The 15,062-nt window shown below is 43.1% G+C and overlaps 1 protein-coding gene across 17 annotated transcripts in view; it reads right to left on the minus strand.

Moving 5' to 3' along the window:
* TSPAN4 (tetraspanin 4) overlaps positions 1 to 15,062 on the minus strand; it is a 443,271-nt gene that overhangs the window by 352,496 nt on the left and 75,713 nt on the right. Inside the window, exon 1 of one of the 17 annotated variants that reach the window (XM_087745833.1) lies at positions 9,925 to 10,105. The exons of 14 other annotated variants lie outside the window; for them this stretch is intronic. The gene's annotated coding sequence lies outside the window, so the exon portion shown is untranslated. Of the gene's footprint in view, positions 1 to 9,827; positions 10,106 to 15,062 lie in introns of those variants that run through there. 2 more of the 17 variants (XM_087745827.1, XM_087745838.1) reach the window with 2 other exon arrangements.

The following is a 15,062-nucleotide window of genomic DNA, read 5'->3' on the forward strand; positions in this document are numbered from 1 at the left end:
ACCAGGTCACTAAAATATAAAAGTGATCATTGTACAGGTTAAAAAAAGGAAGACTCCTGGGAATACATCTGTGCTGGTTTTGGCTGGGGTAGAGTTAATTTTCTCCATACCAGCTAGTATGGGGCTGCGTTTTGGACTTGTGCTGGAAAGCGTTGATAATACAGGGATGATTTAGTTACAGCTGAGCAGTGCTTACACAGAGTCAAGGCCTTTTCTGCTTCTCACACCACCCCACCAGCGAGTAGGCTGGGGGTGCACAAGAAGTTGGGAGTGGACACAGCTGGGACAGCTGACCCCAACTGACCAAAGGGATATTCCACACCATATGACATCATGCTCAGCTTATAAAGCTGGGGGAAGAAGAATGAAGGGGCGGGGGACGTTTGGAGTGTCTTCTCAAGTGACCTTTACACATGATGAAGCCCTGCTTTCTTGGAGATGGCTGAACACCTGCCTGCCGATGGGAAGTAGTGAACAAATTCCTTGTTTGCCTTTGCTTGCATGCACAGCATTGCTTTGCCTATTAAACTGTCTTTATCTCAACCCATGAGTTTTCTCATTTTCACTCTTCCAATTCTCTCCCCCATCCCACGGGGGGGGGGCAGGGAGTGAGCGAGCGAGCCAGCGAGCGGCTGTGTGGTGCTTAGCTGCTGGCTGGGGTTAAACCATGACATCTCACCAAGGAACAGAACGATCCTTATCTCATCAAGCAAAGTAAACAAAGCAGCACAGATTCACTGAGAATGATAGGCAATTAGAGGCACAGTCAAAACCTATAGAAAATCAATGGAAAGATTCACAGTCCCATGCAGATTCTCTATCAGACCCTTAGTTGTCATGCACATATCAATAACAGAGCTGTATATATCATTTTGCTACGCTAAAAGGAAGTAATTCCCAGGTTAGAACAAAACAACAGTCAGCTAAACAAAAAGCATTAGAAGCAGATTCTGGCTCTTCTAGGGGAGTGCAAGCGTTGGGAGGGGGTATAATACACTGCATCCTGTAAACAAAGATTAAAAAAAAAACCAAACGTGTGAAGCCAGCCATGAGAAACACATGGGTCCAACATTAGGGTGTTTATTCAATAATTCTACTTTAGAGGCTTTAGAAAGTATACAAACAACTGAGGCATATAAAACATAACGAGATAAAAATAAGTCCATAAAATTGTCTGCCCAGGGAGAGGAAAGGAGAAAAATTCTCTTTTAGGGAGGCTTTGGTTGCTATTAGCACTGAAACCACAGCTGGCACTATTTCTCTCATTGATGAGGAAACATGCACTCCCTCTTATGCAAAATTTAAATTTCACTGTGCTTTTTGGAGGCAAGAGAGGAGGACAGAGCTGAATCAAGTATGTAGTGACCAGCAGTGGAAGTACTGAAGGAACTGTTGAGCATTTAAACCACAGCAGCACCTCAGAGTTCCTGCATATTTTGCTATGCCCCTTACCAAACACAGTGGGCACACAGTTATGGGGACATTGTCCCTGCCCCAAAGGGCTTGTCATCTAAGTCCCCAGGAGAGGAACAGATTCAGACAGCTGTGAGGGAGGAGTATGAAGGAAGACTTATGATGGCATCACTCGCCAGCTCACAGCTTCTTAGCAGGGCAGCCCTTACTGAACACTGAGGAGAGCTGAGCAGAGGCAGCCTTGCTGCTGCTGGAGGAACAGGAGCCAAGGGGCTCAGTAGGGACCATGCCAGCCCCGGCAGGCAGTGCTCTCCCACCCTCCACACCCTCTCCTCCCTCAGCAGCAACAGGGTAAAGAAAGGGGAACATGGACGGCTACTCTGTCACCCTCAGCAGCTTCTCCCTTGAGCAGCTACTTCCAGGGACATGCCTGGAGCTGGCTCTGCAGGTATTCCTCGTGCAGCAGCTGTCTCATCATCTCCTAGCTGGTTGCTGGCAGAGGAGAGAGCTAAGGAAAGATTGAGAATGAGGAAAGTTGTCAGCTTTGTTGGCCCTTAATCAGGACTCCTCCTGGATGCTAGATGTGACATAGAAGAAAACATGAATGAGGTTTTGTGGAAACGCATGACAAATGAGCACTCAAGACTGACAGAGCAGGTGGGGGGTGATGTCTCAGTGCTGCACTGGACAAGATATGCAGAGCAGGGGTAGGATATGAAGAGCTGACAATGAAGACGAGTGCTTTGCACTTGGGTGGTGGAAAAGGAAGTCCTGTGAGGTGGCAGAAAAGATGTTCAAAGCAATAAGCCAGAACTACAGCATTTGTAACCACATTCTTGGAACAGGGAAGAAACATGCAGCTCTGACAGACAATGTACTGTCTCAGGAGCCACACAGACTAGAATGACCTGCAGAGCTAGAAATTTTGCAGATCGCTGTTGTAGAACTATGCCCTGGAGCCTTAACTTTAGAAAAACCTAGGAGGATTGCATTATAAGTTATGGCTGAGCTTGCAGCCAGCCAGCCACAATGGACCAGAAGGGCACAGCTGCCTTCCAGGCAGCCAGTGACAGCATTTAAGTTCTTTGTTGTCCCTCCCAGACACAGAAAAGAAACCAACATACTTTCATCTAATTTGCAACAATAGAGTATGGTCCTCAAAGCTCATATTCTGGACACGTATTCTGGGCCTTATGCTCCCCATTCATTTCCCAAGCCACCTAGGGCTGCAGAGCGAGGCTTACAAACTACTCCATCTGACTCTCAACTCAAGAGTCCTTGGTCAGGATGAGACACAGCTCAAGAAGCATAAGAACAGCAGAAAAAAAGTACAGTCTTTCCTGCTGTTCATTAGTGACATGACTACCGTATCTTGGCAGCTCTTCATCTGGAGATCAGCAGACCACATGCTGCATGGCAGTCCTGCTACCAATCCTATTCCAGAACCCTGGCAGAGAGACCTCCAGCTTATACCCTGATCCCAACACCAAGCTCAGAAGTCCTCTCCTTGTTGGCCACAAGTACATCATACTGTTTCACAACAAATCTGCAGCCAACTGAAAATACTCAAAACAGAGCGTGAATATATTTTAATAGAAAAGCAATTCTACCCACTGGAACTTGTTGATTACTCCATACCTCATACTTCATGCAAAAACACTGCAGAACTGCTGGTTTCCACAGTAGTCCCAGAGTTTGCAACACAACACAGATGTGACTGGCCAAGGGATATATGTCACGGTGTCAGATTCATCAGCAAATTATAGTAAATCAAGCAGGTTACAGTGTGCTAGCTAAGTACCTGACAGTAGCTTTTCCATATGTGTCCTCTAAACCTGCTGCAACCACAGCAGATTTAAGCTATGTAGCTATAGACTCTCACAGTTGGGCAGGCTAAGAAATTTGTTACCACAGCTCTGCCCACAACATGCCCAAGGTCAAAGTCAGACAGAAACTGCATTTCACTCCTCAAAACGCTTTGTCTAAGTAACATGCAATGATGCCACACCAGGAATGATGCGGACCACAAATTCAATAAAAGACATGAGCATAAGTTATTAATTCACTATTGATATTCAAGATCATTGAGGACAAAACATTTACCCTAATAAGAATAAGGTACACAAGTTAACTCCACACAGATTCATGAAAACCCCTCAAATATTTTAAACACATGTAGATTGAGTGAAAAGAGCAATAAGCATGGGGGTGGAGGGGGAGATATGCAAAACATCCTACTCTGCCTCAAAAAGTGTAAACGCTAGGGTGGATGTTTTGCTTCAGGACAAAAATCGGGCATCATACCAGATTGTGTGGTTTCTAAATTTAATTTACAGTAACGATGCTGGGACAAGACTTTATCAGTCACTGGGTAAAAAACAAGTTGTACAGAACAAAGAATATGGACCATGACTGGGATTAAAATCAGTCTCAGCAATTGAAAAACATGAGTTTTCTGAGCGGCGAGGTGATGGCAGCTTTCTTCCTTCCAAGTATTTGGAGAAATTTAAGTTTATCCTTAAGCTCTCCATTTTCTACCGCTTTAGCAGCCAGCTTTAGTAACTGGCAAAGCCAACTCCAAGTCTCCTCCACAGGGTGTTCTGGGAATAGACATTGCAAGCTCCTACACCTTACCTGGACAGGACACAAACTCTGAAACAAATGATTTTTTTTTTCCCCAGAACGTTTAATTGAAATGAACATGAAAGAAAAGGAACTTCACTCAGAAGCAAATTTTACAAGTCTCAAAAAACTGCATGGATCTGATATTTGGAAATGCTGGGGAAGAGTTGTTATTTTAGTAGTCCTTTAGTCTCCACTGACTCTTTCAAAGAAGTATCTGCTCTTTGTGTTCTCTTTACCCATTAAATGATGAAAAATGTCACAAGCCAAATATTTGTTTTCTTCTACAAGTCACCTTTAAGATTATAATCCATCCTGACACCAGGACAAGGAGTTCATTTTCGAGTTTAAAGTAATTCATCACTGAGCTAGAATTTGAGCTGCATAATAAACGCATTTCAAAAATATGTAGTTGCAAGTCTTTACACAGCCATTTGAAAAGTCTAATACAATCATGCAGTCCTGTGGTTTGCTTCCACTAGAAAGGCTTTTGCATTTACAATAATCTCTGGGAATTGTCCTACACTACAGAAAACCACAGAGTGTTCAGATTATTGATTTGACCACACATCACTTTGAGCTGCAGACTCTGACTTTTGACTATGTGCTTGAGCAGAAACCTTTGAGTGATAGCTCTGTATTCCGACACAAGGCAATAATTACACTGTGATGAGAGCCCCAACTGAGAGCACGTTCTCACTGTCCTAAAAACAAATCCTCAGGATAAATCCCTGGCATCTTTACACAGCCAGGCTGGGAGATGAAAACAGAAGGTAGTATTTTACTGATTTTGCTAAAGAAGAACCGAAGCAGGTAGAGTTTTGATATACAAAGCCATGTAGACACCTAATCCTCTTGAGATCAGTGGGAGTTACACATCTAAATGATTTTTGCAGATTTGGGCACAATAGATATGTCCACAGTCACACCAACAAGGTTTATGTTTTCCTACGCAGTTGGGGATCACCCTTGAGCCTCAGCCCTGAACCCCTCTGGCTTCAATCTTAAGAAACCAGATGGCTCTGAAGGCTGGGAAGCTCCACCAGTCCAGAAGGACCGGCTCATGCTATGGTTCTGCCCCTCTCTGCAGCACGGACAACTAACTAGTCCCTGGCTTTCAGGTAATATATGTGCATAGTTGCCAAAATCTGTATCAGAGCCCACAAACCCTCACCTGGGAGCTTACATGCTCTTTTCTCATACACATTTTGGAAAGCTGCAGGGCACTATCCACTTGTTAAACAGGCCACAGAAACCTAGCTACCTTCATTACTCTGAAGGGGAAGGTAGAATAGTTCTAGGTCAGGATTAGGCATGTAGGCAGACAAATGCGGGGAGAAAAGTGCCCTGTTATCATCTGTTACATCAGCTGTGCCAACTCTCTCCATTTTATCTATACTTGACACTTGGCTAAGCACCTAAGCTTTTCAAGAGAGATCATTATACAATATCACTCTTTTATTGAAGGTTATGTATCAAGTTTTTGGCCTTCATGTTTGTGAAGAAAAACTGTTACCTTGAGTAGGTTTTAATGCATGAGGACCTGGAGAAAGCAGCAAACTGTGATCTTGTGAGGCCTATAACATCAGATTTGGGGATGCCCCACAACAGTGGGACAGAGGGCTTCAGCCTCGGAGGTATCTACATAGTCATGCACATAAGAGAGCACAAGAGGCAGAGTTCAAATCATTGGGCCATCTTTGGAGGGCTTCTAGTCTTGGGCACTGTGTGTGTATGCAGTAAGTCACCCTTGCTGGTTTACTACACCTCGTGCACTATGAGAGCAGGCTCAGTGCATACAAACCAGACTGCAACAGATACCATGACATTCAAAGTGGCAGTTCTGAAAAGGGGCTCCAGGTCATAGGCTTAGGTCTTCTCGTGACACGTCCAGAAGAGACAAGAGGTACATGCAAATACTTGAACAAAAGTCAGTGCTCCTGTCTGTGTACCTGCAGCCTTCTTACCCATCAAGTTCTTGTGACATTGCAGAAGATCACATCAAAACATTAAGATTAGAATTTAAATAGTCATGATAGCAATATGACAATATTCTGATAGCAAATGCAAACATCATTAAAAAAATTCAGGAAAAGACAAAATTCTCATGGCAACATTAAAAATAACATATGCACCATGTGGCCATGTTAACGTGCTGTCTTTCAGCCTCACAGGCTGGGCTGGGGGGTGGCAGGGCTATTTTTTTGTGTGTGTGTTTCAAGAATAGTTATGACCTTAAAAATGATAATAATTCTTGCTCACTTGCTCTCCAGAGTTCACACTTGGAATTTGCTGTCTCCAATGGGGAAAAAAAAAAAAGTTTTTTCGTCCTCAGAATCTTAGCAATGCTATTTCAAATAATACAACGTTAAGGTTGTTATGCTACCAGTGGAAGGTGCCATCTCCACAGCCCTATGAACTGAAATCCTCCCTACTGTAGCTTCATTCTAACCACCATAATACACTGCCCTTCAGCCACTCTTTGGCCTGATTTAGCATCACAGGTGATTTGGCTCCTCCTAAGGACCATTAAACTGTTGACCCATTAAACTTCAGATCCAGCGTGGCTGTGCCAGCTGTAACACAGTGTGCCAACCAGCTGGCCCTGGCACCACAGCACTTCATTAAAGCCACTGAAGAGCTAGGACATGGCAGGATTAGACACCAATGCCATGTTAGCAAGAAGGAACACTGACTTTTAGGACTGGAAATCAGGACAGATGCATGAGTTCCTCTGGAAAGTATGTTGTCACTAAACAATAAAACATGGCACAGAAATTGAGTGATTTCATACTGCAGCATTTAACTGCGCCACTACCAGGGGATCTGTGCCCCCTCCAGCTTAGCACAGCATAGTACCAAGCCTTGAGAATCTCCACACTGATACAAGGGCATCCAAGTGGCAGGTTTACACCCTGGACACTCAACCACACTCCGACCTTGCTGAGCAGCTGTGAAACCTCCCCTAAGTATCCTCACCTGCATGTTCTGGTCTGTGTTACAGAAAAGTTCTTTGCACAGCATTCTGCCCTGGCTTGATTGAATGACAAAAGCAGTTTTGACTGTAGATGCTTGTCTATTATGAAATGGATTTTGCAGCAGACAGCCAAACAACAACAGGTAGTAGTAATTTCAGAAAAGTACCACTGTAGTCCTCATACTGGCCAGGTACTGAATATTTAAAGACTATGTTGGGGTCTTTGATTGCTCTTATTCAACACAGCTCTGAATAACAAGTACTGCATTGCTTAACCTGAGTTGAAGCTTTGCCCCAAAGTCCTCAGTACCTGTAAGAGCAGCAGCTTGATTTAAGTCCCCTCCCCCAAGCCAAGATTCATCATTTCCAGCTAAAGGGAAGGACAGTATATTTGTTCTGTGCTGAAGCCCCTGGGACTCAGAAGACAAGATGAAATGGAAATTTTCTTCTTTTTTTTTTTTAAACCAGGTTTATAGGACTGGTATGGGCCAGATGAGACAAGATGGGTTCTTTAAGAGGCTAGGTCCCCTGGTACAAAGCACAGACTGAATGTTATCAAGATGGTACATGCCAGTCATTAGGATGCTAATTGGCCCTGACAGGGCTCTGGTGACTGAAGTGAACATCCTAACTGTCACTACCTGGAAGCATTGCTGCAGGGAACAGCTCCAAGGAGCCTAAAGGAAAGAAGTAGGTGTGAGGAGGTAGAGAGATGGGGGGTGTTTATAGCTCTCTACAGCTGTCTGCATCACATATTTAAACAAGAAGAAAAATACTTCTGCCTTTCTACACCGTGCTGCTAAAAATTCCACTAAAAAAAATCACTTTGGGTAATTTACATTTAAATGGACTTTGCACATGAAGTAGATTATTTTGCTAGTCATGTTCACAATTACTTTCCCTCCGCCTTTCCCAGGACACCATGACTCTTGTCTCCAGCACCATCTTTTCTTTCCCTGTCTCCCAACCTATCCAATTAAAACATCAAAAATAAATTAACTTGTCAGATTTCCCCACCACCAACTCTTCCCTACTGCTCTCTTCCCATCAGAGCTTTACTTAATCTTGAAAAATTCTGGTGTGTTGAGTGTTTTTGTTTGTTTGCTCAGGTGGCTGGATTTGCCATCTATGTACTAGATTTCCAGGACTTTCAAAGCAGAGAATCAAAACTTTCTGAACAGACCACTGGTCACAAAGAGTGGCTGTTTCCAGTTTTGGTGGGGCAGCATTTGTGTAAGGCTGGGAGAACACCAACAGGGAAGTACAAAACTGAGACTGGATTATCTATAAAGAGAAGGCTGAGAGTTATCGAAGTGTGGATTGCTGAAAAATAAATGTTATTTGAAGGCGTGTTTTGTACTTCACTGCAAATAACTAACAGCACTGAGTGAAGTTCTTGAACCAGTGACTCAGTGGCCTGGATGTGACAAGTTAGATGTATCCTTTAAGGGACCAGCTATGAACAAGACGACTCTGCTAAGGAGATGCCAAAACAGACACTTACAACACTAGACCTTCAACCCTGAATCACAGGTCAACATTTCATCCACATGAGATGAAACCCAGAGAAGCTACAATCACATTTAATCTATAACAAAAGCAAGGGGGGTCTGAAATAATATTCATAGACAAACAAAAATGAATGTTTCTTCTGACAGCCACAATCAGCTGTCCACTTCTCTTAATCCCTCACTACCATAATACCCAAGCAACTCAGCATATTATCTCCCTAGAACTTCAGGGGTGCAGACCAGAACCAAAGCAGCAGGTAAGATCCCCTCTCCACCCAGCTAACCACCCAGGTGCTCCTACACAGCCTATTACATCCCATAAATGTCAATTCTGTGGTCCAAAAAAATCTGTTGTGGATGAGAAGATCCTGGTAGAAAGGAAACAAGAGCTTCCACGTTTGAACACACTGATAAACACTTGCAATGCAGCTAAGTGATCCTTCCTCCCTTGCACACCAGGTGAATTTCTAGGCTTCTAAAACACATATACGATAAGATTGTGTCAAGACTGTATGACTAAGGTGATGAGGGGAGGGGAGAGAAGGGGAGAAAAGTAACACGAAAACTAGATTCAGTTACTGGAACTGCAACAGTGTCTCCTAAAATGACTGTAGAACACAGAGGGAAGAAAAAAAGGCAAGGGGGGCAGAATCGGGATGTAAGTCCATGCACTATCTTTTGTACTGGCACCGCAGGAATAAAGTTTCTTCTTGAAATAGTTTGCAGTGCAAGCAGACAAAGAATGGTAGGGAAAAAGAGACACAGATGTGACAGAGCGGCTGGGATTTCCACTCGTCTAGCACCAGGGGGGAGAACAGGACCACAGTTCATGGCCCTCTCTGCTCAACTAAACCCCTTCCAGCTAGCCTCAGCACATCCCTTCCCAGACGGACTGTAGAAGAGAACATCTGAACGCTGCCAGAAGGATCCTGGAGAGCCACAGAATTTGTGCCTCTCTGCTGCATGCTAGACCTCATCTACAAAACAAACATGACTCGAGAGCGCGTGCTTCCTACTGTCGCTTCCGTCAAGCCCCTGCAAGCAGCTTCGCTTTCCTTTGTAAGTAGGTTTTATTGCTTCATAAAATGGATGTATTAGTCATGAATAAAAACCAAAATATTACTGGGGAGGGAAGCCATACTCAATGTACCACAGTCAATAAAAGACAGAAGAAAAGAAAAATATTAGCTGGAGAGTTCCAAGAAGGTTAGTGTTACAAAGAAACAAAATACTGGCTCTGACACAAGAAAAGGCTCTTCTGAATACCAATGTGTTCCATACAGTGACAAAGAAGCTATACTTACCTCAAAGGAGATCAAGTAATATACCGTAGCACCTGAGGAAAGGGAGGAAGGTAGAAAAGAGAGGCAAGCAAGCATAAACACAAAGAGAGTAAGGCACCTGAAGTCTGTTTCATATAGCTGCTTCTCCTTCACAAAGGATTTATATCTTTTCCTTAGAAATTCAGCATTCAGGATAGTGGACTTAGAAGTATAACTCCATAATAATACCCTCTTTTCCAGCCCCCAGGAAACTATAATACTGATTTACTGGTCAAAGAAATAAACGTGCCTCAGAGTTCCATACAAGGCACTTCTGCCTTTCTGAAGTTAATCCAGCTCTAAGATGGATAAGCAAAAGGCCAACACGAGTGGAAAAATACTGCAGAAAGTATTTGTGTAGATAAAAGGAGCTTTCTGAAGGCCAGTGTTCCTGTCATGATGGAATAATTTTCATTCTCTAGATAAAGAGCTGGAAAATAGAAATAGAAAAAGTTACAGCACACAACCTGCTCCCTGGGTACCAGGACATGTTTGCTGGCTGGGGACTACACTTTACTGAAAATGCCTAATCAGTTAAATTTAAAACTGGAAATATTTCATGTGGAATTCATTTGAGCAAATGTTGACATCACCATCTGCGCTAGTTACCCGGACTGCTGCTACAGTCGATGGAGAGAAATAGGTACCTGCAGAGCAGGATTTGTCTGTTTCTAAAGCAGTTGACTAAAACAGGGTCAGATGAACTGTGTCCTAAGATATCTGTTTCTCTTACTGACTGGAAGGAGAGTCCATATAACACAGTCAGATGCAGACAGCTAGGTTGTAGGCATCTGAAGCCAACGGTGGACTCATTTCACCAAACATCAAAATGATTGCAGCACCTCACTTGAGACTCAAGTACAGACACAGGATTTGCAAAAATGAATCTGCTTTCTTCTCCTTATGATGACTGGAAATCTTACTCTGGAGAATGCAAATACAGGTCCCAAGCTTCATACAATCTATGTTACCGATTAAAATGAATCAAGATGCAGCACTTATAGTTACAGAGATAGCCTTTTAAATGCAAGCAAAATGCAAGTGGGAGCAACACTGTATTCCTGAGCCTGCAGATTGATACAAACAGGACTTCAGCGATGCTCAAGAGCATGAAAAGAGCCATCAGAGGAAAATACATAAGACTGACAGTTTTTCTTTTACAAAATAATTCTCACTTAGATTCATGTTGACCTCAGCTCCTAATCTAGGGCTTACATGCAGCTTCCAGGAACAGAGGGGGAAATGATAAGCCCCAGATTTCTGTTAAAACAACATTTTTTTTTTATTGGTGAACAAGGCAAATGAGTCCTAAAATAGAACTTAACAATGCAGACTGCAAGTGTCCAAATCCATAGCCTGGCAGAAGAGCTCATATAGCCCTAACTGACCAGCCCCTGACTGAAGGGGAACCCTTATCCCTCTCCTGCCAGGTGCTGTTTTGTCCCATAACACAGGTGGCTGGGAGCAGGCGGCAAGAGCAATCCACATAGCCCACAGCTCCTCTCCCTGTTCATTGGCAAGGGGTTCTCTGGGAAAAGCACAGGCAGGACTGGGTCACCTTCACCAGGATGCCAGCAGCCCACTGCTGGTCACCGTCTTTTTCCATGTGCTACTCAGGATGGTAAGCATCCTATGTGCCTGTTCACATCTGTGAAACATTAGGCAGCTACTGTAGATAGACCAACTGCACCATGTATGCAAGAAGTGCAGCTCTCCCCAGCCTGTAGTACAAACTGTGTGTTCCCTTCATCTGGAAGGGCCAAGGCACAGCTAGGATGAAGTCTCTGTTTGGGCAGGAGCATTTACTAATGCAGCGGTCATTTATTCCACATGGGCTGAAACGTCTCTGATTAGGGACCATTTTCTTGTCCCGCAGTTGTACAGTGCTTACATAGCATGAGATGCCAGTTGGGGCTTGTGAACACTGCTGTGGTACAAACAAATAAAATCAGCCTTATTCAGAACAAATTCCAAAGCAGAGGCTATTTGTTTGCCCACATTCAAGATTAAAATGCAGAGGGTTGGGCTAACCTCTCAATTCAAAGTAAACCAGACACTGACCTTCTCCTTTGGCAAGGACAAATAGCTATGGGGAAGCTGCTTCATGACTCAGCAGCAGTCATGTATTAAAAGGGAGAGATTACTCCTACTAATGAAAGGCAAGGGGACTTCAGAAACATCTCCTGCAGCACACATGAGAAACTGTCCAATCTTAACCTCCATTTCCAATGCTAATTGCTTTCCAGAATACTCACCTGAATTTTTCCTAGCTTCCACAGAGGATAAAAAAAATAGACTGGTTCAGAGATCTTCATCCTTCCCTTTCTAAATTTATATAAATTATGTAATTGCACTTTTAAAGGACTATAGCAAGTGACTAGAAGAGAACTGCACAAAGAACTAACACGACATGTGACAGAGCAGGAAAGAATACTTTTAAAAGCAGAAGAGCACTTCCTCCCCCCAAGAACTTGAAAAGAGAAGGTAGAAGGTGCTATAATTGTACATGTGAAAAAGTATTCAAGGACAATGGGATATATGGCAAGTTATTTTAATTGCTGAGTTTATGATATACTTGAAATGATGTAAAGGATGCCGAGAGCACAAGGATGGCTGCTACCTTAGAGAAGTCAAATGCACTTAAAGATATGTGCTTTCTTAACATATATATCTGATAAATTATGTATGTATCCTGGCAGTGCAATCTAGCAGGAGGGGCTCACAGGCATTTTCTAAAGGCAAAAGCTTGTCATTGTGAAAGGATTTATTAATTATAAATAAAATTATGATCATGGAAGTTAAATGCCTGAAAGTATTTTGCCAAAATCATTTAGCTCTGGACTAAAACTCAAAGAGGAGAGGAAGGAAAGAGCAATTAATTTTCTCATGGTAGGATTTCAGTTAAAATCCAGAAGGCAGCTTATATCCATTGGTGTTTGTTTTTTGGGTTTTTTGTTTGGTTGGTTGGTTTTTTGTTTGGTTTTTTTTGTTTGTTTTTTGTTTTTAAAGAGGTATGGGGCATTTACTCAATCGATTTTAGGACAAATGTATTAGTATCACTACACCTTTAATCAAGACTTCAGCGTAAGGCACAGTGAAGCAGAAGAAAAACAGTCCTTATGTAACACAATGGTTCCCCAGCTCACAGGGCCACGATAAATGCTTGTAGCCTCTCCAACAGGCAAAATTAAGTGCATCCTGAATGCAAGAACAGTGACCTATGATAAATGAGGAGCTCGGTCTGCCAGAAACTTTGCGTTTCAAAACAGTCTATTGTTCCAAAAAGGTTAGAAACCACTGAATTAGAGTATATTACAAGAGGCAGTGTGGAACAAAAAACAGAGACCAGGAGAGCACAAGGAATGAAAGAGAACCACAGCCAGCCTGACCAGCATCCTAACGTGAGCACTCCCAACAGCCAATGTTAAGCTCAGCTAGATTATCGTTTCAAGTGGGTTTTGGGGACCACAAGCTGATCTTCACTAGCAGCCTTTTACTACCATCACTGTAAGCCCACTGGCTAAGCAGTCAGAGAGAGTGTGTCATCAGAAGGGTTTAGGAAAGCACAAGAGCTCAGCTGGGCGAGGCAGAGTGTCATTGCCGCCCAGTTTAAAGGCGGATACAGGGAGCAATCGTGCAGTTCACTTGGGGACAGGCAGAGTGCCTGCAGCACAGCCGGGTAACAAACCCTGACTTTGTGCACGGCAGGCTGTGCCTTGCTCACAATCACATCCCACTATTCTTCAGTGCCAGTAGAAGGAAAACAGCACTACACCAAGCAGTGGGAGAAATCCCTCAAATCTTCATGATATACAAAGCCTGAAGGAATGCGCATTATAGAAAGATTTAGTTTGCTGGCATGAAATCAAACGTGTAAGCCAAAGATTATTCACAAAGATCAAGACAACCTTCAAAGAAGCCAGAAATCCAGGGGGAGGCAAAGAATTTCCAAGTAGTTCCACTTTCCTCGTACAAGCCAGGGAAGCACAGAGAGAGGGTCATAAATAATGGACTTTATTTTCATTCTTTGCATATACTCTTGCTGGTGCAGTGCCCAGTGTCATCTGGAGATGGAAGTTGATAGTGAGCCATTTTTGGATACTCTAGGATACCTTAAAAGGGACCTTTTCTTGGAATAGGAGTAATCAGTTTCTGAAATTCAAACCCTTGTAATTTACTAATTGCTTTACATAGTCTACAAGTGTAAGAGCACTTCTAAGAAAAATCAGATTTCTGATAATAAAAGCCTCTGTAAATTAACAAAGAAAGGCATTTCAAGATGCAGTGGCTAAAGGTAGCCTAATCAAATTAAGGTACGATTAAGGTTTGCTATTTAAACATCAAAGTAACGAACCATTGACAGAACTCCCCTAGAGCAGAGTCACCATTACTTGAAGTCTTCAAAGCAAGACCAGAGGATGCTTCTCAAATATATGATCTAGCTTAAGCCACGGTTAATGGTCAGATGCCAAAATTAGCGTTAATGAAAGCAGCCCTTTCCCAGACACTCTTATTGTCAGCAGTTCTAGTCACACCAAAATTCAGAGATGATTAACTGAATCGAGAGTAGGTACATGGAAGTGCTGGTAAGAATAAGAGGCCTATCTCAGGAAAGCTTGGGTTGTTTAAGCCAGAAAAACACAGCCTGGTAAGGGACAGGATCACTGCTTGCAAATAGAATCATAGAATCATTTAGGTTGGAAAAGACCTTTAAGATCATCACGTCCAACTGTTAACCTAGCACTGCCAAGTCCACCTCTAAACCATGTCCCTAAGCACCACATCTACACGTCTTTTGAATACCTCCAGGGATGGAGACTCAATCACTTCCCTGGGAAGCCTGTTCCAGTGCTTGACTACCCTTTCAGTGAAGAAGTTTTTCCTAATATCTAACCTAAGCCTGCCCTGGCGCAACTTCAGGCCATGTCCTCTCATCCTATCGCTTATTACTTGGGAGAAGAGACTGACGCCCATGTCACTACAACCTCCTTTCAGGTAGTTGTAGAGAGTGATAAGGTCTCCCCTCAGCCTCGTTTTCTCCAGGCTAAACAACCCCAGTTAAATACACTCAAATACACTTGAGGAGGGGAACAGCAAGAAATGAGAAGAGCCATTTAAACCATAGGATTATCTTGGTACAGAAATGAGATAAACCAACCACGAATGCTTCTAGGCTGGAGATCAGAAAAATCTGAGTATAGAGCAGTTGTGATCTGC

The sequence above is a fragment of the Nipponia nippon genome, unplaced genomic scaffold, assembly GCF_047370975.1.
Source record: "Nipponia nippon isolate SJK-2023a ecotype South Korea unplaced genomic scaffold, ASM4737097v1 scaffold_10, whole genome shotgun sequence".
Lineage (NCBI taxonomy): Eukaryota > Metazoa > Chordata > Aves > Pelecaniformes > Threskiornithidae > Nipponia > Nipponia nippon.